Here is a 24,322-nt window from a genome sequence, read left to right on the forward strand (position 1 = left end):
GTTTTGTACTGAGTCCTGATGAAGGATCTTGGCCCAAAAATAAATGTCTACAGTTAGCAAAACAAGGAAATTGATTGTGACACTTTAGGAAGGGAAGTTGAGGGAACACACCAGTCCTCGACGAGGGATCAGCAGTGGAAAGAGTGAGCAGTTTCAAGTTCCTGGTGTTTACATCTCTGAGGATCTGTCCTGGGCCCAACATATTTATGCAATTACAAAGAAGGCACCACTGTGGTTATATTTCATTAGGAGTTTGAGGAGTTCTGCTATGTCACCAAACACTCTGGAAAATTTATACAGATGTACCATAGAAAACATTTTAAGTGGTTGTATCACTATCTGGTGTGGAGAGGCCACTGCACAGGCCCATAAAAAGCTGCAGAGAGTTGCAAACTCAGCCAACTCCATCATGGGCACCAGGCCGCCCAGCACCCAGGACATCTCCAAAAGCCGATGCCTCAAAAGAGGACCCATCATGAAGGACCCCCAGCACCCAGGACATCTCCAAAAGCCGATGCCTCAAAAGAGGACCCATCATGGGCACCAGGACCCCCAGCACCCAGGACATCTCCATAGCCGATGCCTCAAAAGAGGACCATGGGCACCAGGTCGCCCAGCACCCAGGACATCTCCAAAAGCCGATGCCTCAAAAGAGGACCATGGGCACCAGGTCGCCCAGCACCCAGGACATCTCCAAAAGCCGATGCCTCAAAAGAGGACCCATCATGGGCACCAGGCCGCCCAGCACCCAGGACATCTCCAAAAGCTGATGCCTCAAAAGAGGACCCATCATGAAGGACCCCCAGCACCCAGGACATCTCCATAGCCGATGCCTGAAAAGAGGACCCATCATGGGCACCAGGCCGCCCAGCACCCAGGACATCTCCAAAAGCCGATGCCTCAAAAGAGGACCCATCATGGGCACCAGGACCCCCAGCACCCAGGACATCTCCAAAAGCCGATGCCTCAAAAGAGGACCCATCACGGGCACCAGGCCGCCCAGCATCCAGGACATCTCCATAGCCGATGCCTCAAAAGAGGACCATGGGCACCAGGCCGCCCAGCACCCAGGACATCATGCCCTCTTCTCATTTCTACTGTCAAGGAGGAGGAACAGGAGCCTGAGGAACCACACCCAATGTTTCAGAAACAGCTTCTTCCTCTCCGCAATCAGATTTATGAATGGAAGTGAGCCCACAAACACCACACACTCTTTTTGTTTGCTCTCGTTAGCACTATTTCTTTAAGGCATCCGTTAGTCTTGCGAGACCATGGATCTGCACCTGGAAAGTTTTCACTCTCCAGGGCGCAGGCCTGGGCAAGGTTGTATGGAAGACCGGCAGTTGCCCATGCTGCAAGTCTCCCCTCTCCACAACACCGATGTTGTCCAAGGGAAGGGCACTAGGGCCGATACAACTTGGCACCAGTGTCGTTGCAGAGCAATGTGTGATTAAGTGCCTTGCTCAAGGACACAACACGTTGCCTCGGCTGGGGCTCGAACTCACAACCTTCAGGTCGCTAGTCCAATGCCTTAACCACTTGGCCACGTGCCCACACTATTTATTTATATATTATACATATACATATTTCTTACTGTAATTTATAGTTTTTATTACGTATGGCAATGTACTGCTGCAGCAAAATAACAACTGCCAGTGATATTAAACCTGAATGTGGCTCTGATTCCTCTCCATAGATGTTTCCTGACCTGTGTTCGTTGTTTTGTGTTCGTTGCTATGACTAGTGAAATATCCTTTCCAGTCCCACAGGGGATGGTGGTGGGGCCTCATGTTGCAGGACACGATGTCAGAAGTGCAAGATTGAGAAACGATGTTAGGTTGAGATCCACTTTGGAACTGATGTCAAATTGAGAGCTGCTGATATGTAGGGGCTGTTATATTTTATATATATATATATATATATATATAATATTTTCTCACAAATCCTTCAGGTATTCTGTATAAATACTGCACTAGCTAAATAAAATACACTGAAAGCGATCTGAGTTACACATTGAAAATCTGGATTATATCTATCAAATACTCCTAAATAATAAACATAATTATTAGTTGGCTTTAATAAGAAAAATGATCAAAAGCCTAAGCTTGAAATTAATTGTGTGCTTATTTGATCTGTTATCTAATTAATAAAGCAGTAATTACTAATTTAAAACCACATATATTGACTTAATTATTATCTAGTAATTAACAGTTAATTTCAACAATTTAAATGTTTTTAATAACTGGCCAGATGTAATTACAATGAAAAAAAATCTGCTCAGAATACTGTGGCACCCAAATTGAAAAATAGCACAAAGGCATTTAATGTGGTCGTTGAACATGCTGTGATATTATTTTGGAAAATTTTCTTGGGTTTATTAACTGATCTCTCCAATGCCTCACATCACAACCAGACTGCATCTTTAGCTGATTAATTTACAGATGATACAAGTAGATGAAAAATGCACCAGAATTATTCCCCAGTGTCTTTCAAAACAGTTCATCGAGTGAAAATGAAGTGCTTCACTCCATTAGAGTTTATCATCTTCCAATATGATACCTCACCTCAATGAACAATGGACACAGGACCTAGCACATTACAGCTCAGTTCAGGCCCTTTGGTCCATGATGCTGTGCTGACCTTTTAACCTACTCTGAGGTCAATCTAACCCTTCCCTTCCACAAAACTCTCCATTTTTCAGTCATCCATGTGACTACCTAGAGTTTCTTAAATGCTTCAGATGTATCTGCTTCCACCACCACCTCTGGCAGGGCGTTCCACGCACTCACCACTCTCCGTGTAAAAAACGTACCTCTGAAAGGCCCACTATACTTTCAAGTTAAAGTTTAAGCTTAATTGTCATTCAACCATACACATGAACACAGTTAAACATAACAGCCTTCTTCTCGGGCAAAACACAAAACCAACAATCACACACTGTACAAAGCACATATAACTACGATTGCTGAGAAAAACAGGCAGTTACAAAAAAATATATATATAAATAATTGATATTATAACCCAAGTCCCCAGGTGTCTTGGCCTGTAGATTGATGGTGCATGGAGTTGTCCTGGAGCCAGGTTTCTGCAAAAATGGCCTGCAGCAGTTCCTCATATCGCCCAGTGCAGCACAGCCGAATGCGGTCCAACTTGTCTCCCACTGAACAAACACTGGAGATCAGCACCAAAATTATCATATTAAAATTATGCCCCTCGTATTAACTATTTCTGCCCTTGGAAGATGTCTCTGGCAGTCCACTCGATCTATGCCTCTTACCATATTGTATACCACTATCATGTCAACTCCCATCCTCCTTCACTCCAAAGAGAAAAATCCCAACTTGTTCAACCTATTCTCAGAAGAAATGCTCTCCATTCAAGGGGAGGTCGTGGAATATTTCTGAAGGAAGCAATTACAGCCAAGGGGAGAGACAACAGATCAGCTGATTGAAGAAAAGGAAAAGAGTTATTACACTACAGGGTGTGAGAACCTTGAAACAAGAAGACAGAAAGGAAATACTAAAGGGCTTGGTATTTGAAGTCAGCATCATCTGACCGAAAGGAATTTATTTCAAGTCATTATGAGCATTGCAGAGGATCGAACCATCTAAGTTCAAAATACATTTGTTATTAAAGTACATATTTCTCACCATATACTACACCACGATTCATTTGAGACTCTCAAATGTATGTGCCATCATACACTACAATGAGAATGCCAGCAAAAAATCAATCTCAATGCAGTACTGCACTCTGCAAAAGTCTTTGGCACATGTATGTAGCTAGCGTGCCCGTGATTTTGTCAACATGGAGCAGAGAGCGAGTTTGTAAATCTGGTGGGAGAGAAGGACGTTGGGAAAGGTGAGGGTGGAATGCTGTGGAAGGGGCATGGGACAGGTGGTAGAGAAGGAGTGCTGGGGCAGGGGAGGGCGGGTGCAGACACACCCGGCCCTGAGACACTAGGCAAGGTCATTCTATTCCAAACAAATGGTTTATTGATCATTACAGAATGTCTCTCTGGTGCTTCCCACTCCCTCCCCTCTCCCTTCCCCTTTTCCCAACCATCATTCCCCTCTCCCTGCCCCCTTCCACTCTCAGTCCACAACAGAGACCCATATCAGAACCAGGTTTTCTGTTCTCATGTTTTACGGTCATATGGTTTGACGCAGTCTTCATGAATTCTGGCAAGGTTTGTGATTAACTGGTCAGAAAGCTGCAGCTCGAGGTGTCAAGGTTGTGGCTTCTCAAGGTAATGACCAGCAGATGTTGTAGGCTGATTCCAATGGGATTCGGAAAGCTTGCAAGTTAATTTCGCTCTATGTAGTGACTCAGATAGAAGTGTGGGAGATGTGAGTAAGGCAGTTATAGATAGTAAAGAAAGTTAGTTATGTAGTTACTGTGGGGTCAAAATTTTATTTGTTTGTTTATTTATTTATTGATGGATTGATTGATTGATAAATACATACAATGTATGTATCCTTCTGGCCCAATGAGCCGTATCACTCAGCAACCTACCGATTCAACCGTAGCCTAATCACAGGACAATTTTCAATGACCAATTAACCTACTAACTAGTGTAAGGGGTTTCTTCTTTGTTGTGTTAAAATTAAAATGGCTTCTTTGTTATGTTAATCTTTTATGTTATTGCATATGTGAATTAACATGGCTTCTATGTTATGTTGAATGCTGAGAAGTCTCTAGCTAGTACTTTGCTTGGGTTATAACGGATAACAGAGTACATGAGCCAGTGGGTGTTCATGTGATTCTTTCTTGGGGTGATATGCTGTCTCATATGGCTGGGAAGCAGGGGCTTTTGGCGGGGAGTCGGAGGAGAGACCGTGAGGACGACGGGCGTGTGGGAAAGCTCAGGTTGATCACTCCGGGTGATCCCGAGCTGCGAGTCGACGGGGTCAGAGTGGTCCCGAAGAGGTCCCCGAGCTCCAACGTGTGCACGAAGAAACTGAACTTTGATAAGTCTGGCGCCTTTTCCATTCCTTTTTTTGTATTGAACTTCTATTAATCTCATAGACTTAGTAATATCTATAAAGTGTAATTGGTAAAGCGTAGTGTGTGCTGGCTGATGATTGATGTTTGAAGTTGAATCAGGTGGCAGTTGTACAGCAACCGACATAACCAGGAGACCAGGTGGGCGGCGGACGGGGTTTCCCCTGGATACATACCAGCCAATATAGCTGAGCGTTACACTGGAATGTCTTTGGACTCTGGGAGATAATTGGAACATTGATCATTAAAAGATTCAAAGGATTTAAAGTACCTTTATTATTAAACTATGTATGCATATTAAAACCCTGAAATTCATCTTCCCCTCAGACAACCACGAAACAAAGAAGGACCATGGAAGCCGTCCAAAGAAAAAACAACAAAAACAGCAAAAAAAACTAAAACAAATCGCACAAGCGGCAACAGAAAAATGAATGAAAACATAGAATATAAAGCACAAAATCAAAAAACATATTCAAGACAGTTTAGTGTTTGTTATAGGCGGGCCACCTCGAGTACATCCTGTACATGCAGGATATGTTCCCTTGTCATCCCTACCATCAGGCAGGAGGTGTTTGTGCCTGAAGACACACTCGCAGTGTTTTAGAAACAGCTGAAACAGATGGTCCATGAACCCACAAGTACTACCGCACTAATTTGCTCACTTGATGCACTACTTTATTTATATTTTTTATTGCAACTTACAGTTTTTTGTGTATTGCAATGTACTGCCACTCCAAAACAACAAATTTCACAACCTATACTACTGATAAATAATCGGATTCTGAATCCAATACTTAATGTGTAATATCATCCAGAAATATCTGCCAAGTATTAAAATAATAGTCAATTTTTAAATATTTATCAAATATTACAATAACAAAGATGACAAAGATATATGAGACTGCTTTAAAAATACCTAAATATATTTTGAAATCAGTTCTCTAATCATCTTTTAAATACCATGCCCCCTCTCAGTGACGTTAAAATGTGACAAAGCTTATGAGTGCAAATAATCAGTTTTGAATTGTTCATATTAGCACAGAGGAGCTCTTTTGGGAAATGAGAGGAGAAAGCAGTGCAGATAAATTGCAGATGGTTTTCAGTTTAAAACAATAGTTAATCCTCTGAGATTTCAGTCAAAAACACATGCCACGTAAGACAATTCCAAGCACTACGTTGCATTTACGGTTAGATCAAATAACTCCAATCTGAGATGTTTCAAAGCTGTTGAAAGAAGTCACAGGAATACACTTGGAAGACAAGTTGTTTTGTGAGTGCAGTGCATTCAAATAATGCTTCTCCACTATGTACACAGCACTTAATATAGTGCTAAAGAGCAGGCTCTGTGGGAACGTTGGCTTTTCACTTGCAAATACACCTTGGGCTGTGAAAATGCCAAAGCTTTTGTGGACAGAAAATGAACAAGCCAAGGAAAACTTCAAATAGACAACAATTAATAATGGTGGAGGATAAGCTATTTGGAATAGAATGAAGCAGATGATACAAACTTTGGTGGTGCTGTGGATAGTGGAGAAGGCGGTCGCATGTTACAGGAAGCAGAGCTCAATTAAGATGTGTCATAAATGCACCTTTTTATTTGTGGTAACATTACTTTATTTGCTGTGTGTGAGTTATATGTAGTGTATTCGGCAGCTTGGTCCAGAGGAACGTTATCTCAATGTACAGTTAAATGACAATAAACTTGAACTTGAACTTGAGATGGAGTTCAACCCTAAAGGGTCTGAAATGATTCACTTTGGAAAGTCAAACGAAGGCAGGTAACAGGATGAATGGCAGAATTCATAGCAGTGTGGAGGAACAAAGGGAGCTTGGGGTCCACGTCCACAGATTTGTCAAAGTTACCGTGCAAGTTGATAGGATGGTTAAGAAGGTGTATGGTGTGTTGGCCTTCATTAGGGGATTGAGCTCCCAGGGCGGAAATGGCTAACATGAGAGGACATAGTTTTGAGGTGATTGGAAGAAAGTTTAGGGGGGATGTCAGAGATAATCTTTTGATACAGAGAGTGGTGGGCCGATGGAAATCGCTTCAAGAGGTGGTGTAGAGGCAGATGCATTAGGGACGTCTTAAGAAATTCTTTGACCGGCACGTGGATGAAAGAAAAATACAGGGTTATCTGGGAAGGAAGGGCTAGATTGATCTTAGAGTAGATTAAAAGTAGTTGAGTGCAAGGTTGTTGTTGTAACACGATTCAATCAGCCGAACTATCTCACTCCTGTACACTTACTCATACCTATCTGAGATTCTGCCAACAACAGTTATATCATCTGTGAATTTATAGGTGATTTGAGTTGTGTCTAGCCACACAGTCCTGGGTGTAGAGAGAGCACACACCTTTGAGATGCACCTGTGCTGATCGTAAGGGTGGAATTGGTGTTATTTCCGATTTGGTCTCCCGATGAGGAAGTCAAGGATCCAGTTGCAGAGGGAGGTACAGAGGCCCAGGTTTTGGAGCTTGTTGATTAGTACTGAGGATATGATTGTTTGAATTCTGAGCTGTAGTCAACAAAGAGCAACCTGACGTAAGTGTTGCCGCTGTCCAGATGGATCAAGGTTGAATGAAGAGCCAGTGAGTTTGCATCCACTGAAGACCTGTTGTGGCAGTAGACAAACTGCAGAGGATCCAGATCCTCACTCAGACTGGAGTTCATTCTAGCCAAGGTTGAAGTTACCATCTCTCCATCAATGTTTCCCTGAGTAGTTAAGAGAAAAAATCCCCAGACTGTTTCCATTTTATGTATTCTTAATAACTTGTGTATTATTGCAAAAGTCGTAAAATAGTGCAACACACACAAAATGCTGGAGGAACTCAGCAGGTCAGGCAGCATCTATGGAGATGAATAAACAGTCAAAGTTTTGGGCCGAGACCCTTCATCAGAACTGGTAAGGAAGGGGGAAAATGCTAGAATAAGAACATGGGGGAGAGAAAAGAGGTCAAGCTGAATGCGAGAGGTAAAGCCAGCGTGGTTGGCAGAAGGGGAATGAAGTAAGAAGCTGGGAGGTGATAGGTGGAAAAAGTAAAGGGCTGAAGAAGAAAGAATCTGATAGGAGAGGGGAGTGGATCATGGGAGAAAGGGAAGGAGGAAGGAGAAATTAACGTTCATGCTATCAGGTTGAATGCTATCCAGACAGAATATAAGGTGTTGCTCCTCCAACCTCACCATGGCAAAAGAGGAGGCCATAGAACAATATGTTGGTATGGGAATGGAGTGAGGAATTAACATATTTGACAAGGTTAGAAAGGTCAGAGTGCAAAGGAAGAAAGGGGATAGTGATCTGAATTCAGACTTGAGAAATCAAAACGAAGTAAGCATTGGTGACTGGAGAAATATAGTACTCGTTCGTTTTTTTTCTTCAGTTGGATTTGCATTGTCTCTGATCCAAATGATCTGAATGAAAGCAGTCACTTTTAAGTGATTTCACCAGTAGGGACAATACAGGAGGCTGAAAATAATGGTGAAAATACATTGCAAACTTCACAATAGTTTCTTTCTCTCAGCAGAGAGACTTTGTATTATTCTGTGAAGACTTTTGTTTACTTTGATAGTGGTCTTAACAAGGAGAGGGGAGTTCTCTGAGAATCCATGCTGAGCGTAAGAAAATCTCCCCATGCACTCTGCACCATTTTAAAAAGTTCATTTGCCAGGGCTGTGTGATTTTAAATGGAGAATAAGGTCAATCTGCTTCCCTTTTCATCTCCGTTAAAGCAAAAAATTATGGGTCAACAAAACATTAATATCAAGGCAACATGTAGTGAAAACAAAATAGGTTTCAAGCTGTGAGAGGTGCTATTCCGCAGTTCATTGGCTGAAAGTCTCACCAGACTCCCCCCATTGCTACTCCACCCCTCTCTCTGAAGCTACGGCACTCCATTATAAGCCCTTCTCCACTGCAGTTGATTTAAAGCAACAAACACACAAATTGCTGGAGGAGCTCAGGAGGCCAGGCAGCACCGATGAAGAGGAATAAAGAGTTGGCATTTGGGGTGAGCCCTTTCAGATTCCAGCATCTGCAGAATCCCTTGTGATTAGGTAGATTCAATATTTCTGGTGGCAGGGTGGAGATACATCTCTACCAAAGGAGGCGTGAGGTGCTCCTTCCCTCCGCTAGCCTGCAGGTCACCCTGGGGCAAGGTGTAGCACCTGCTTAGCCCCCCAATCCAGGTCATGTGAACCCATGGGAACAGGTGGTGGATAGCCATATGAGCAGCTGGTGCATATTACAAGTCCTGGTTATGCGACCATTGACACCAGGCAGACAATCTCTGAAGAGTATTGGTAATAGCTGGGGTCACCCGTCTTGTAAAGACACTACCCAGAAGAAGACAATGGCAAACCACTTCTGTAGAAAAATTTGCCAAGAGCAATCATGGTTATGGAAAGGCCGTGATCGCCCACGTCATACAACACAGCACATAATGACAATAATGAACACCAACTCAGCCTGCAGTTTCACCTTTAGGGCATCCTCACAAAGATTCCCAAGACCCTCTTTACCTCTGGTATTTGAATTTTCTCGCTGGTTATAAAATAAACTATGGCTTTATGCCTTCCACTAAAGTGCATGACTATACTCTTCCTGCACTATATTCTATCCGCCACTTCTTTCATACGACAGATCACATAATGATGATGAATGTCTTTTACATTCCTCACAACAATATCTGATGATAGCAATAAGTAGAAATTTGAACCTCCATTATCTGACAGAAACCAAATAGGTTTTATGGAGGTCTGCAAAAGAAGGAGGGACGACGGTGCTGAGAAAAAGTGTTTTAAAAAGTGAGAAATTAAAATTAGAATTACTCCCAGAAATGACCTCTCTTCTTTGCTATTTCCGATCAAGTTCAAGTTTATTGTTATTCAAGCACATGTATACCATCAAACAAAACAAGGTTCCTCCGGACCAAGGTGCACAACACAGTACATATAACTCACACACAACACACAAAGTAATATTACCACAAATAAATTAACAAATAATCAAACATATTCCAGAAAATTTACATTTAGTGTAAGGTGCATTTATAACACAAGTTAAAAAGTTAACAGGATAACACTGCTGGCTCTTCATATGTGGTGAGACCTGGGTGGTGGCAGGGACTTCAGTACTCGCATGGTCTGGGGAGAAAGCTGTTTCCCATCCTAACAGTTCTTGTCCTAATGCTACGGTACCTCCTGCCTGATTTCCACCCAATTGATTCCTGATGTTGAGTCCTGAGATGAAGTTATTTTTCACCATTGTACTGATGTCATTGATCTTTAATAGAGATAATACAGCTTCTTTTCCTTTCTGTGCACCCTAGTGAAATGTCAAATATCATTAAAATATTCATTTCCCAGACTTTATCACCTTGCAACCAGAACGAAAAGCAGATTATATCATTTCATTTCTCTCTGTGTGTTATCAGTTTTCAGATAAAGAATGCTTAATTCTGTCTTTTTAAGAACATACAGGATAGAACGTAGAACACATTACAGCACGTTACAGGCCCTTCATCCCACTATGTTGTGTCAACCTTTTAACCTACTCCTAATCTATTTTTCAATATTTTCAGCTCTAGTGATTGATAAGAGGACAAGCTACGTGTCAAGATGGCTTGGCATGGACTAGACATGGCCTGCACAGACTAGATGGGCTGTCGGGCCTGTTTCTGTGCTGTACTTTTCTGTGACTCTGAGATGAGATGAGCCTTTCAAAATGCTTTGATTTTAACATGGAACATCAACATTACAGCACTGTACAGACCCTTCGGCCCATAATGTTATGCTGATTTATAACCTACTCCAAGATCAATCCAACACTTTCCTCCCACATAGCCCGCCATTGTTCTATCATCCAGGTGCCTATCTGAGAGTCTCTTAAATGTCCCTAAAGCATCTGCCTCTACCACCACCACTGGTATGTTCCCTGCATCCAACATTCTCTGTGTAACATGCCTACCTCTGACATTCCCCCTACATTTTCATCCAATCACCTTAAAATTATGCTTCCTCAAATTAGCCATTTCTGCCCTGGAAAAAAAATGACCTTAGGTGTCCACTCTATCTCTGTCTCTTATCATCTTGTACACCTTTATCAAGTCACCTCTCATCCTCCTTCATTACAAAGAAAAAATCCCAAACTCACTCACCTTTCCCTCATAAAACATGCTCTCTAATCCAGGCAGCATCCTGGTAAAGCTCCTCTGCACTCTCTCCAAACATTTCACATCCCAATAATAGAGTGGTAGAACAACTTCAGCACAGGAAGATGCTCTTTGGCCCATCTGGTCTATACAGAACTATTAATCGGCCTAGTCCCATTGACCCACACCAGGAGCATAGCCCTTCATACACCACCCATCCATGTACCTACTCTCATTTCTCTTCAGGGTTGAAATTAACTCCATATCCACCACTCCTACTGGCAGCTCATCCAACCTTCTCGCTGCCCTCTGAGTGAAGGGGGGGAGAGTGAATTTTGATAGGGGAGGGGAGGGGGGAGGGAACGTCAACTCAGACCATGAGAGGCCTGCGTCGGGCATTTTCATGCCTTACAAGGCGCAGATTGGAAGTCTGTGTGGGGCGCCACTCCTTGCACAGGCTAGAGCAATGTGTGATTAAGTGCCTTGCTCAAGGACACAAACACATGCCACAGCTGAGGCTTGAACTAGCGACCTTCAGATCACTAGACGAATGCCTTAACCACTTGGCCATGTGCCCGACACTTATTTTGATAGGGGAGGTGAAAATGTGTAGTAACTTAAAACAGATTTGTGTTGGTCAGTGGTATCTAGATTTACTTTGATCACACAGACAGTTTTAAAAAGTTTTACTGGTCTAATATTCACTGGATTGGAGCTGCCTGTTCAAGGTCTCTTTAGTTAATTTGCCTTCAGAATTAATTCTCTCAGATCCTCGCTGACCCGCTTTATTATGTAAGGTCTCCGAGGGATGGCCAGCACTGCTGCTCCCCAGTCTGTTACTGTTAACATCTACGCAGAGTAAACAACGAACACCAGTCTTCCTGAGAGACGGTTTCAAACCCACCACCTGAAGGCAGCACGTCTTTCCGAATTAGAACAGTAGGTGGTTGGGATCCAGGTTTAAAACCATCTGCCGCACACGTGTAGGATTATTGAAGGAGTGAGCGCCATGTTAAAATTAATTATGTTTCTGTGAATATCAATCAAAGAAATGCATTGCTAGAAACAGTCTTCAATCATCTGCTCTCATTGTAAATAACCATTTCACTTGTTAACTCTAATATAACATGCTAACAACTGTTTACAGAAATGAATTCATAGCGTCACTTACAACAAGATGCATCCCTCATTAAGAAGTTAAAGCAAGACCTGTAAATGAATTAACTCTGCTTCTTCAGGTTAAAGTTTCTGTTTCCAACGTAAATCGGACTCCCAACATCAATATCATTTCAGAAGCTCTAAGTTCCTGGGTCAGCACCATGGAGAATCTGTTCCGGGCCCAACACATTGATGCAATCATGAAGCAGACTTGTCAGCAGCTCTACTTCCTTAGGAGTTTGTGGAGATTTGGCAAAGACTTTGTAAATTCCTACGAGTGTCTCATGAAGAGCATTCTGCCTGGTTGCATGACCAGCAGGTACGAAGGTTCCAGTGCACAGGATCACAGGGCTGTAGAGGGCTGTAGACATGTCCAGCTCCAGCGCAGGCTACACCCACCCCACCACTGAGGACATTGTCAAAAGCCAGTTCCTCAAGTAGTTGGCATCCATCATAATGGGCATCCCCTCTCCTCAATACTACCAACAGGAAGAAGTCTGAAGACTCACACTCAACAATTTAGAAACAGCTTCTTTTCCTCGGCCATCTGATTTCTGAACTGCCTATAAATCCACAAGTGCTCCCCCACTATTTCCTTTTTAACTGTTTATGTATTTTGTAATTTATAGCAACCTTATGCCTTTGCACATTGCTGCTGCCACAGAACAACACCGTGTACACCAGTGATAACAAATGTTATTCCAGTAGGTACTTGCATCCCTCAGGGATGGGCCTCGAGAGATACTTACCGAACGCAGGAACTTGGTACTGGCTAGCTGGCCAATGTGATGGGCATGGGCTCAGTAATCCAAAGGACCTGTGTCTGTATCTGCACTGCATCGCCCAGTGTGACCACAAATCAGATTAAGATCAAGTAGAAGTAAATTAAATAATGCAGCAATTACAATTGCTGTCAATTTCAGAATCAGAATCATTTTAATACCACTGGCTTATGTTGTGAAATTTGTTGTCTTTGCAGCAGCAGTACAATGCAATAGATAATAATAAAACTGTAAACTACAGGAAGAGATATATATGTATATATTTAAAAATTGAATTAGATAAGCAGTAAAAAGGAAAACAAAGATAGTGAGGTAGTTTTCATGAGTTCATTGTTTATTCAGAAGTCTGATGTCGGAGGGGAAGAAGCTGTTCCTGAATTGTTGAGTGTGTGCCTTTAGGCTCCTGTAGTCCCTCCCGGATGGTAGCAATAAAAGAGGTCATGTCCTGGGTGATGGGGGGTCCTTAATGATGGATGCCACCTTTTTGAGGCATTTCTGCTTGAAGGTGTCCTGCATGCTGGTGAGGCTGTGATTCATAGGATTGCTTGTGAACCAGCGTCATCTCCACAGGCCAAAGAGCTATCTTCAATGAAATAATTCTAGACTTTCCCACAGGAAGAAATATCCACCCCCCCCACCATCAAGATGCCGTAGTTTACAACCACTGTAACAGTTTCACAGGCTTGTTGGGGTGTGAGTCAGTGTTGTAGTGGAGTAAATGTGGCAGTCTGTTTGTACCCAGTAGGCACTGAGTGCGATCATCAATTAACCCATGCTGGTAGTGCTGAGTGATGGACCTCGATGGAGACCCCCCCAGCTTTTCTTCAGATTATTTTTATTTGTTTTGAGATACAGCATTTTAACGGGCCCCAACGACCCAACGAGCCCATGCTGCACAATTACACCGATGTGACCAATTAACCTACTAACCGGTGTGTCTTTGGACTGTGGGAGGAAACTGGAACACCCGGAGGAAACCTATGCAATCGCAGGGAGAACGTACAAACTCCTTACAGACAGTAGCAGGATTTGAACCCAGGTCGCTGGGGCTGTAGTGGCTTTACGCAACCACGCTGCCCCGAGGTATCATGGGATCTTACACCATCATGGCATGAAAACTGACGAGGCTTTGACTAATAGAACAAACTGGCTGTGTTTGTAAGTGTGAACCACACCCTCAAGGGCTCCTCACCAAAACGTTTGGCTGTTTCTGTTCTTCTATTGGAAGGAATGGCCTTTTCAACAGGCTCTTAAATCACTTCTGAAGTGCTGAAATGTAGCTTCAGAGAGCAGTACTAACTCTGCCTGGTAAAGATCCACTCAGGTTTTGATTTATATTTATTTATCACAGGTAAACATACAGTGAAATGCATCTTTGCATTAACAATCAGCACACACAAGATTGTGCTGGGGGCAGCCCGCAAGTATTGCCACACATTCCGATACCAACTTAGCGTGTCCACAATGTTCAGCAGAACACACAACAGAGCAGCAAAACAATCCCCTTTCCCACCTTCATTCCCTCACACCCACCCACTCACACACACAGCCAGGCCGCTAATCCTCTTTCAGTCTTCCAGTCTTCCGGCTACCAGACACCAGACCTCCAGCTTCAGGTCTCTGGCCTGGATTTGCAGAGCCAGACTTAGCATTCATGTTTTAATAGGCAACCCCACATTACATTACCAGAGAAATCGTCACCTGTTCACTTCACAATTACTGTCCATAAGACCATAAGACAAATGAGCAGGATCAGGCCATTTGGCCCATCAAGTCTGGTCCACTATTCCATTATGGGTGATTTATTATCAGTTTCAAACCCATTCTCCTGCTTCTCCCTGTAACCTTTGACATCATGACTAATCAGGAACCTATCAATCTCTGCTTTAAATATACCCAATGATTTGGCCTCCGCAGCCATCTGTGGTGATGAATTCCACGGATTCACTGCCCTATTTCTGTTATAAAGGGATGCCATTGTGTTCTGAGGCTGTGCCCTCTGGTCCTAGACTCCTCCGTTATTGGAAACATCCTTTCCACATCCACTCTGTCTTGGCCTTTCAATGTTTGACAGGTTTCATTAGTTCAATAGCTCTGTTTAATACCAGAGAAATGTATGCAATATGGATTACATCCTGAAATTCTTGTTCTTCACAGACATCCGTGAGATCAGAAGAGTGTCCCAAAGAATGAGTGACAGAATGTTAGAACCTCAACGCCCCCCCACTCCCCCCTCCCACACACAAAGCAATGACCCGCCCCACCCCACCCCACCACTTCCACAAAAAAGCATCAGCAATAGCAAAGCCCCCCAGTAAAGACCATGATCGGCAGTACAACAAAAGCAGATCGTTCACCTGACAATTTGACATATCACAGGCTCTCTCTCTCTCGCTAATAAAGGGAAAAAAGAGTGTCCCCTTTCACAGCCAGAGGGAAGACATAGCAAAACAACTCACTGACTTATGGTGTTAAAAGACTGTCGCACCACTTTTCCCTAAGTTCTCTGACCAGAGAATCGCCCCTGCCAATGAGAGAGAGAGAGAGTGAAAGTAGGTGATTTGCAGAGTACAGAGCCTCCAATAGCTGATCTGCTGTTCCCAATGTTCTGTTTTCATCTGCGACGTTTCAGTCTGTAGCACCATCTTAGAATCAGCTCGTCCACAGGGCCACGAAACATTAGAACCTCAAATGCACATTCGTCTTCCAGGCAATGTCCTTGGGATTACAAAAATCAGTCAGTCGTGAGCCATCAGACACTCCTCATGTGTGAATCCTTTCATTCCTGGGATCATTCTCATGAATCTCCTCTGGACCCTCTCCAATGCCTGAACTGCTCACAATACTCCAAATGTGGTCTGACCAATCCCTTATAAAGCCTTAGCATTACCTTCTTGCTTTTACGAGGGGTAATTGATAAGTTCGTGGCCTAAGGTAGAAGCGATCGTGGAGCATATGGTTCTTGGACCTTCTGAAAGTGCCCACAGCAGGGGTGATTGATAAGTTCGTGGCCTACGGTAGACGGAGATGAGTTATTGACTTCAAACGTTCTGCATAATCACTCAAAAAGCTGAACTACACGTGCATGTAACAAGAGCTGTATAACTCATCTCCTTCTACCTTAGGCCACGAACTTATCAATCATCCCTGCTGTGGGCACTTTCTGGAGGTCCAAGATCTGTATGCTCCATGACCGCTGGACTAAGTGTGTAAATGTAGGAGGGGACTATGTTGAAAAATAAATGTGCTATGTTTTCTAAAATTGACTCCTTCCACCTTAGGCCACAAATTAATCAATCACCCCACGTGTATTCTAATCCTCATGAAATGAATGCTAACATTGCATTTGCCTTCCTCAACACCAATTCAACCTGCAAGTTAACTTTCAGGGAATCCTGCATGAGGACTCCCAAATCTGTTTGCATGTTGATTTTTGAACTTGATCCCTGGTTAGAAAATTTCTTTCACCACTGATTAATCTTCCCTGGAAGAATAAACTACATTTTTAACTATTAATTGCTTTCCTATGTGGCATCTTCCTCATCTTCCTTTGTCTGGCTGGCAGTGGAGAAGGAAAGTTTTATTCTGGAAAACACATGTCCGCAGTCTGGAAAACATGTTGACTTGATCAATTAATCTTTGTAATTTCTTCTGTTGTCTCTCAGTAGTACCAAGCAATTTTCATCCTCATACATAGGGGGATTTCTTCCGTAGCTCTCTCAGCTTTCTGTTGTATGTTCACTGGAAGTTGAATGAAAATCTGATAAAATGGTTCACTTGATCTTCCCTCTGATCTTCTGCCAAAGGGTTTTCAAGTTCCCAGCCCAAGGTTCGTAGAAATAGAACATAGAACCATACAGCACAGGAACTGTCTCTTCAACTCACAAATACAGAACACAGAACACAGAACACAGAACATAGAACACAGAACGCAGAACGCAGAACACAGAACATAGATGGTGTGGCACAGGAACTGTTCCTTCATTCTACAAACACAGACCGCAGAGCAGAGAACATAGAGCAGATAGAGGGAATTTGTTCAATGCCTATGAGATGGCTTTTTAGAGCAGCTTGTGATCAAGCCTACTAGGGGAAAGGTGATCTTAGATTGGATGTTGTGTAATAACCCAGGTTTTATTAGTCAGCTTAATGTTAAGGAACCCTTAGGAAGCAGGGAAAAGCATAATTCACATGTATCAGTATTGCAATGGAATAAAAGGATTTACAGTAGCATGAGCGAGGAGCTTGCTCAGATAGATTGGAGGAGGATACTGGCAGTAACGATGGCAGAACAGGGGTGGCTGAAGTTTCTGGGAATAGTTTATAAGGCACAGGATAGATACGTCCCACAGAAGTTCTCAAGTGCCAGGGGTAGGCAACCATGGCTGACAAGGGAAGTTAAGGACTGCATAAAAGCCAAGGAAAGGGCATATATGATAGCAAAAAGTGAGTGGGAAGTTGGATGATTGGGAAGCTTTTAAAATCCAACAAAAGACAACTAAAAAAGCTATAAGGGAAAAGATGGAATATGAAGGCAAGATAGCTGATAGTAGAAAGCAGGATATTAAAAGTTTGTTCAGTTATATAAAGAATAAAAGAGAGGTGAGAGTTGATATTGGACCACTGGAAAATAATGCCGGTGAGTTAGTAATGAGGGACAAAGAACTTAGTAAGTACTTTGGCAGGTGATCTTAATAACTACTTTGCTTCAGTCTTCACAGTGGAAGACACCAGCTGTGTGCTTGAGGTCTTTGAATGTCAGGGAGCAGGAGTGAGTGCCATTGCTATTACAAAGGAAAAAGTGTTGGGCAAACACAAAGGTCTAGAGGTGGATAAGTCACCTGGACCAGATGGATTATATCCTGGAGTCCTGAGAGAGGTTGTTGAAGAGATAACGGATGCATTGGTCATAATCTTTCAAGAATCACTTGATTCTGGCATGGCCCTGGAGGACTGGAAGATTGCAAATGTCACTCCACTCTTTAAGAAGGAGAAGGCAAAAGAAAGGAAATTATAGGCCAGTTAGCCTAACCTCAGTGATTGGGAAAGTGTTGGAGTCTATTATTAAGGGTGAGGTTTTATGGTACTTGGAGACTAATTATAAAATAAGTCAAAGACAGCATGGTTTCTGGAAAGGGAAATCTTGCCTGACAAATCTGTTCGAGTTCTCTGAGGAAGTAACAAGCAGGGTGGACAAAGGAGAGCCAGTGGATGTCACTTACTTGGATTTTCAGAAGGCATTTGATAAGGTGCCATATGCGAGGCTGTTTTACAGGAAAGATACTGGCATGGATAGAGGAATGGCTGACAGGCAGGAGGCAGTGGGTGGGAATAAAAGGGGTCTTTTCTGGTCGGCTGCCAGTGACTGGTGGTGTTCCTCAGGGGTCAGTATTAGGACTGTTACTTTGCACATTGTTTGTCAATGATTTGGACAATGGAAGTGATGGCTTTGTGGCAAAGTTTGCGGATGATATAAAGATAGGTAGAGGCGTAGGTAGTGCTGAGGAAGCAATGGGATTGTAGCTGGACTTAGACAGATTAGAAGAGTGGACAAGGAATTGGCAGATGGAATACTGTGTTGGGAAATGTATGATAATGCATTTTGGTAAACGGAACAATAATGCAGACTACTATCTAAATGGGGTGAAGGTTCAAACATCAGAGGTGTAAAAGGACTTACGAGTCCTCGTGCAAGACTCCAAGAAGATTGATTTACAGGTTGAGTCTGTGGTAAAGAAGGCAAATGCAATGTTGGCATTTATTTCCCGGGAATTGAATATAAAAGCAAGAAGACAATGCTGAGTCTTCAAAAGACAGGCGGCATTTGGAGTATTGTCAACAGTTTTGGGCCCCATATCTCAGAAAGGATGTGTTGTTATTGGAGAGAATCCAGAGGAGATTCATGAGGATGATGGGTTTAATATATGAGGAGTGTTTGGCAGCTTTGGGCCTGTACTCTCTGGAATTTAGAAGAATGCGAGGGGATCTTATTGAAGATTACTAGATCTTGAAAGGACCAGATAGGTTAGATGTGGAGAGGATGTTTCCTGAGGTGGGGGTATCCAGAACTAGAGGGCACAGTCTCAAGATTGAGGGACGACCCTTTAGAAGAGAAGTAAGGAGGAATTTTTTTTAGCCAGAGAGCAGTGAATCTAGGGGATGCTCTGCAACAGATAGCGGTGGAGGCCAAGTCCGTGGGCATATTTAAGGCAGAAGTTGTTCGTTTTCTGATTGGTCAGGGCATCAAAGGATATGGTGAGATGGCAGGTGTATGGGGCATCAGCTGCCTTTGGGAGACTTCGGTGTAGAGTCTTTCAGAACAGCAGCCTTCGTCCCTCCACAAAGGTTGCTGTGTACCAAGCAGTCTGTGTCACCACCCTCCTTTACAGCTGTGAAGCTGGGGTAACCTACAGCCATCACATCAAGTCCTTGAAGTGCTTCCACATAAGCTGCCTCCAGTGCATCCTGGGCATTACCTGGCGTGAGTGGGTGCCTCACACTGAAATACTTGTAAAGACCAACCGCAGGATTATTGAGGCCATGATCATCCAGCGTCAGTTGCAGTGGCTGAGGAACGTGATAAGGATGCCCCCATGTCAGCTACCCCGCAGAGTGTTATACGGCCAGCTACATCATGGTCGACGCTCAGCTGGAGGGCCAAAGAAGCGCTATAAGGATCAGATGAAGAACGCTTTAAGGAAGTGCAAGATCAGACCCAAGGACCTGGAGGAATTTGCTGCTCACCATACTATGTGGCGACAGCTGTGTAGGGACGGGGTTTGTATTCTGGAGATGGAAAGAACAGCAAGAAGACAGCAGAAGAGAGCCAGGAGAAATGCAGCCATGGTTGCCACCACTACCACATATACATGTCCCACCTGCAATAGAGCTTGTGGGTCCAGGATAGGACTGTATAGTCATCAAAGATCTCACCGATAAAGGAGTGGACATCGTCATCGGATTTCGATGGACAACTGAAGAAGAAGATGGGGTTGAGTGGGATCCGGACCTGACATGATGGAATGGCAGAGCAGACTCGATGGGCTGACTAGCCCAATTCTGCTCCTATGTCTTATAGTCTTACGGTCTTATCTATTTATAGAACTGTACAATTGGTCCCTTCCTCTCACAAACACAAAACATAGAACCGTACAATGCAGGAATTGTCCCTTCCTCCCACATACACAGAACATTGAACAGTACAGCACAGGAACTGTCCTTCCTCCCACAATGTTCTGATGAACCAGTTAACTTGGTAATCAAATAGACAGTTAACCTAATTTCTGCCTACAATCTTTCCACTTTCCTCACATCTAAACATCCTTTAAATACTCCAGCAACACACAGAAAAAATGCTGGTGAAAGCAGCAGGCCAGGCAGCATCTACAGGAAGAGGTACAGTCGATGTTTCGGGCCAGGATCCTTTGTCAGGACGAACTGAAAGAAGAGATACTCCCATGGTCTGCCTCTATGGCCATGTTGGGAGCAAATTCCAGGCACCCACCACTCTCTCTGTAAAAAAACTTGCTCTTTTATCTCTTTGGAGATTACCCCTTTCAGCTGAAGTGCATGCCCTCTGGTACTGGTCACCTTAACCCTTGGAAAATCGTATTGTCTGTCTACAGTTTCTGTGCATCCTATAATCTCTATTTGATCTTCCCTCAGCCTCCGCTGCTCCAGAGAAAACAAACCAAATTTGTCCAAACTCTCCTTATAGCACGTGCCTTTAATCTAGGCAACATTCTAGTAAACCTCTTCTACACCCTCTCCAAAGCCTTTACATGCTTCCTGTAATGGGATTCCAGAACTGTGTGCAATACTCCAGATGCAGCTGAACTAGAATTTTATAAAACCACAACATAACTTCCTCACTTCTGATCTCAGTAGCTCAACAATAAAGGCAAGTATGCCAAATGTCTTCTTCACCACCCTATCAACCTGTGCAGCTGCCTTCAGGAGCTATGAACTTGGAGCCCAAGGTCCCTCTGCTCTTCAGCACTGTTAGTGGTGTTGCCCTTAGGAGCGTACAGTCCCTTTACAATTGACCGACCAAGGTGCAACACTTCATATTTGGCCGGGATAAACTCTTTCTGCCATTTCTCTGCCCATATCTGCAACTGATCTATGTCTGACTCTATTATTTGCCAGTATTCTACACTATCCACAACACCACAAATCTTCGTATCATCAGCAGAACAGTAGAGATCCCAGTACAGATCCCTGCGGAACACCACTAATCACAGCCCTCCAGCTAGAATAAGTCCCTTCAACCACAAACCCCTGTCTTGTATGTGCACACCAGTTCTGAATTCATATGGCCAACTCACCATCGATCGCATGCACCTTAATCTTCTGGATGAGCCTCCATGTGGGACCTTATAAAACACCTCACTAAAATCCATGCAGACAACATCCACAGCTCTACCTTCACCAATCACCCTTTTTCCCTCATCAAAAATCTCAATCAAGTTAGCAAGACACAAATTGCCTTGCACATAGCCATGCTGACTCTTCCTAATTAGGCCAAGTGTTTTCCAAATGTTCATAAATCCTATCCCTAAGAACTCTCTCCAGTAACCTTGCTACCACTGACATGAAACTCACTGGATTATCCCTAGTTCCCTTCTTGAATAATAGAATGACATTAGCTACTCACCAGTCCTCTGGGACCTTGCCTGTGGCTAGAGATGAAATTAAATTCATGTCGATATTCAAATTGTGAACAATCTGTTAGCAGTGATATTCAAGTTGAATTGTCTTGAATGTAACACTGTTTCTCCAGCACCGAGGTGCAAAACACAGTACATAAGAGTCACACACAGCACACAGAGGCACACAAATAGTATTAGCACGAGGCGTGGCATGGCCTGATGACTGATGGTGCGTGGGATATCATTCTTGAGTTATGTTTCTGTATGAACAAGCAGACAGCAGTTCCTCATCTTGCACTGGGTCAGCCACAGACGACGACAATCTAATTTGTCTTCCAGGGAGCGAACACAAGAGAGAAGCCCCATTGGGAGTCAATTCAGTGTTTGAACTCAAAGCCTGTGAATCAGCCAGAACAAATCTAGATTTAGATATGGTTGATTGTATTGGAATGAGACAAAAACTGCCAACTGTAAACTGCACTAGGCTGCTCAAAGGTAAGTTAGCAGAACAATTATGGGAAATATCCAGAAAAAAAGCCAGAATATGTAACCAGATGAGTTAACAGCTCATTTTACCAACACATACTTACACTAACATAGTTCCTGTCTTGAGTGTTTATCTGCCCTGCTGCTACCTAGAAGATTTCCTCCTGCCAATAGTCACGAGTTTTGGACTCCCTGCCTTGGGGAAAAGACTGCTACCCTGATAGTTTTAAACACTTCTATAAGATCACACCTCATTCTCCTATGTTCTATCTTAGAAGTAGGCTAGAAACTTTTTAAGATGCTGGTAAATTCAGAGATCTTTCTCTCAAACTTTATAAGATTATGCAACCCAACACAATGCTATTAATTTGAAATGTTTAATTTGGGAATGAAAGGCTTCTTGCTTGAGGAACGATAGATGGCTCTGGGCGTTTAGAGGGGGGATCTTATTGAAACCGATTGAATGTTGTAAGGTCTGGATCGAGTGGATGTGGAGAGGATGTTTCCTGTAGTGGGGGAGTCTCAGAACAGAGAACACAGCCTCAGAATAGAGAGACATTCATTTAGAATGGAGATGAAGAGAATGTCTTCAGGCAGAAGATGGTGAATCTGTGAAATCTGTTACCACAGAAGGTTATAGAGACCAATTCATTGGGTGCATTTAAGGTGGAGATTGATAATTTTTTGATTAATCAGGACATGAAAGATTTCTGAGAGAAGGCAGACGAAGGGGTTGAGAGGGAAGTGGATCAGCCATGATGAAAAGGTGAAGCGGACTCGATGGTCTGAATGGTATAATTCTGCTCCTGTGACTTATGGTCTAATTTTCTGCATGGCCTTTTATGGATTAACCCGAGCACGGAGGGGTCTTGCAGCTATTGATTGTCCCACATGTGAAATCCGACATTGTTACTGTGTGAAAGTTGGAAAAGTACACAGTACTTTATCAGCATTTGTAACACATCTTATCACCTGACCTTTTACATTACCTTGTAATGACATGTATTATTTGTATTTTATGTTACAATCCTTGTAGAGTCCTGAGGTTTCAATAAACTTCTGAAGAGAATTTGAAGTTGTGCTATTCTGTGAGACGTGGTTAGCTTTACCCCATTTGGGCAGTTTCAGGATTGAACACATGGTAGGGGTGGCATGATAGCGTAGTGTCTGTTCAACACTTCACAGTGCCAGTCAGTGGTAAGCGATCCAGGTTCACTTCCCACTGCCGTCGCCGCACCGAAAGCCTTTGTATGTTCTCCCCTTGGCTGTGTGCGTTTCCTCTGGGAGCTGCAGTTCCCTTCCACATTCCAAAGACGTCCAGGTTAGGGTTAGCAAGTTGTGGGCTAGCTCTCCTGGTGCAAGATGCAAGATGCATGGCGACACTTGTAGGCTGCCCAGTATAACCCTTTTTGATCTGATTTGATACAAACGATGCATTTCACTGTATGTTTTGATATTTCGAGGTACATACGACAAATAAAGCTAACTTTTACCTTTATTTTTCTCAGGGAAGACAAATTTCAGTCAGGACATGGGAAAGTCCAGCAATGTCAACATGAATCACGGACAGGAACACACCAAAATTATCTTCAGAGAAATGTGAAGAAGAATATCCTGAGAGAGTGCAGAGGGTTGTGAACTCAACCATCTCTACCATGGGACCTGGCTTCCCCACCAGCTTCATGGAGTGACGCCTCAACAAGGCAGCTTCTATCATTGAGGATCCTCACCATCTGGGACACGCCCTCTTCTCATTACTACATCAACGAGGAGGCACAGGAGCCAGAAGACACACACTCAATGATTCAGGAACAGCTTCTTCCCCTCCACCGTCAGATTTCTGAATGGACAATGAACGCATGAACACTATCTCAGTATATACAGTACATGGTTAGCAGGTGCTATTCCAGCTCAGGGCAATGGAGTTCGGAATTCAATTACAACGCCGTCTGTAAGGAGTTTCTATGTTCTCCCTGTGAACAGGTGGGTTACCCCTGTGTGCTCCGGTCTCCTTGCATAGTCTGAAGATGTACTGGTTAGTAGGTTAATTGGTCACTGTAAATTGTCCAGTGATTAGGCTTGGGTTAAATTAGTG

Source organism: Mobula hypostoma, chromosome 17 (assembly GCF_963921235.1).
Source record: "Mobula hypostoma chromosome 17, sMobHyp1.1, whole genome shotgun sequence".
Taxonomy (NCBI): Eukaryota; Metazoa; Chordata; class Chondrichthyes; order Myliobatiformes; family Myliobatidae; genus Mobula; species Mobula hypostoma.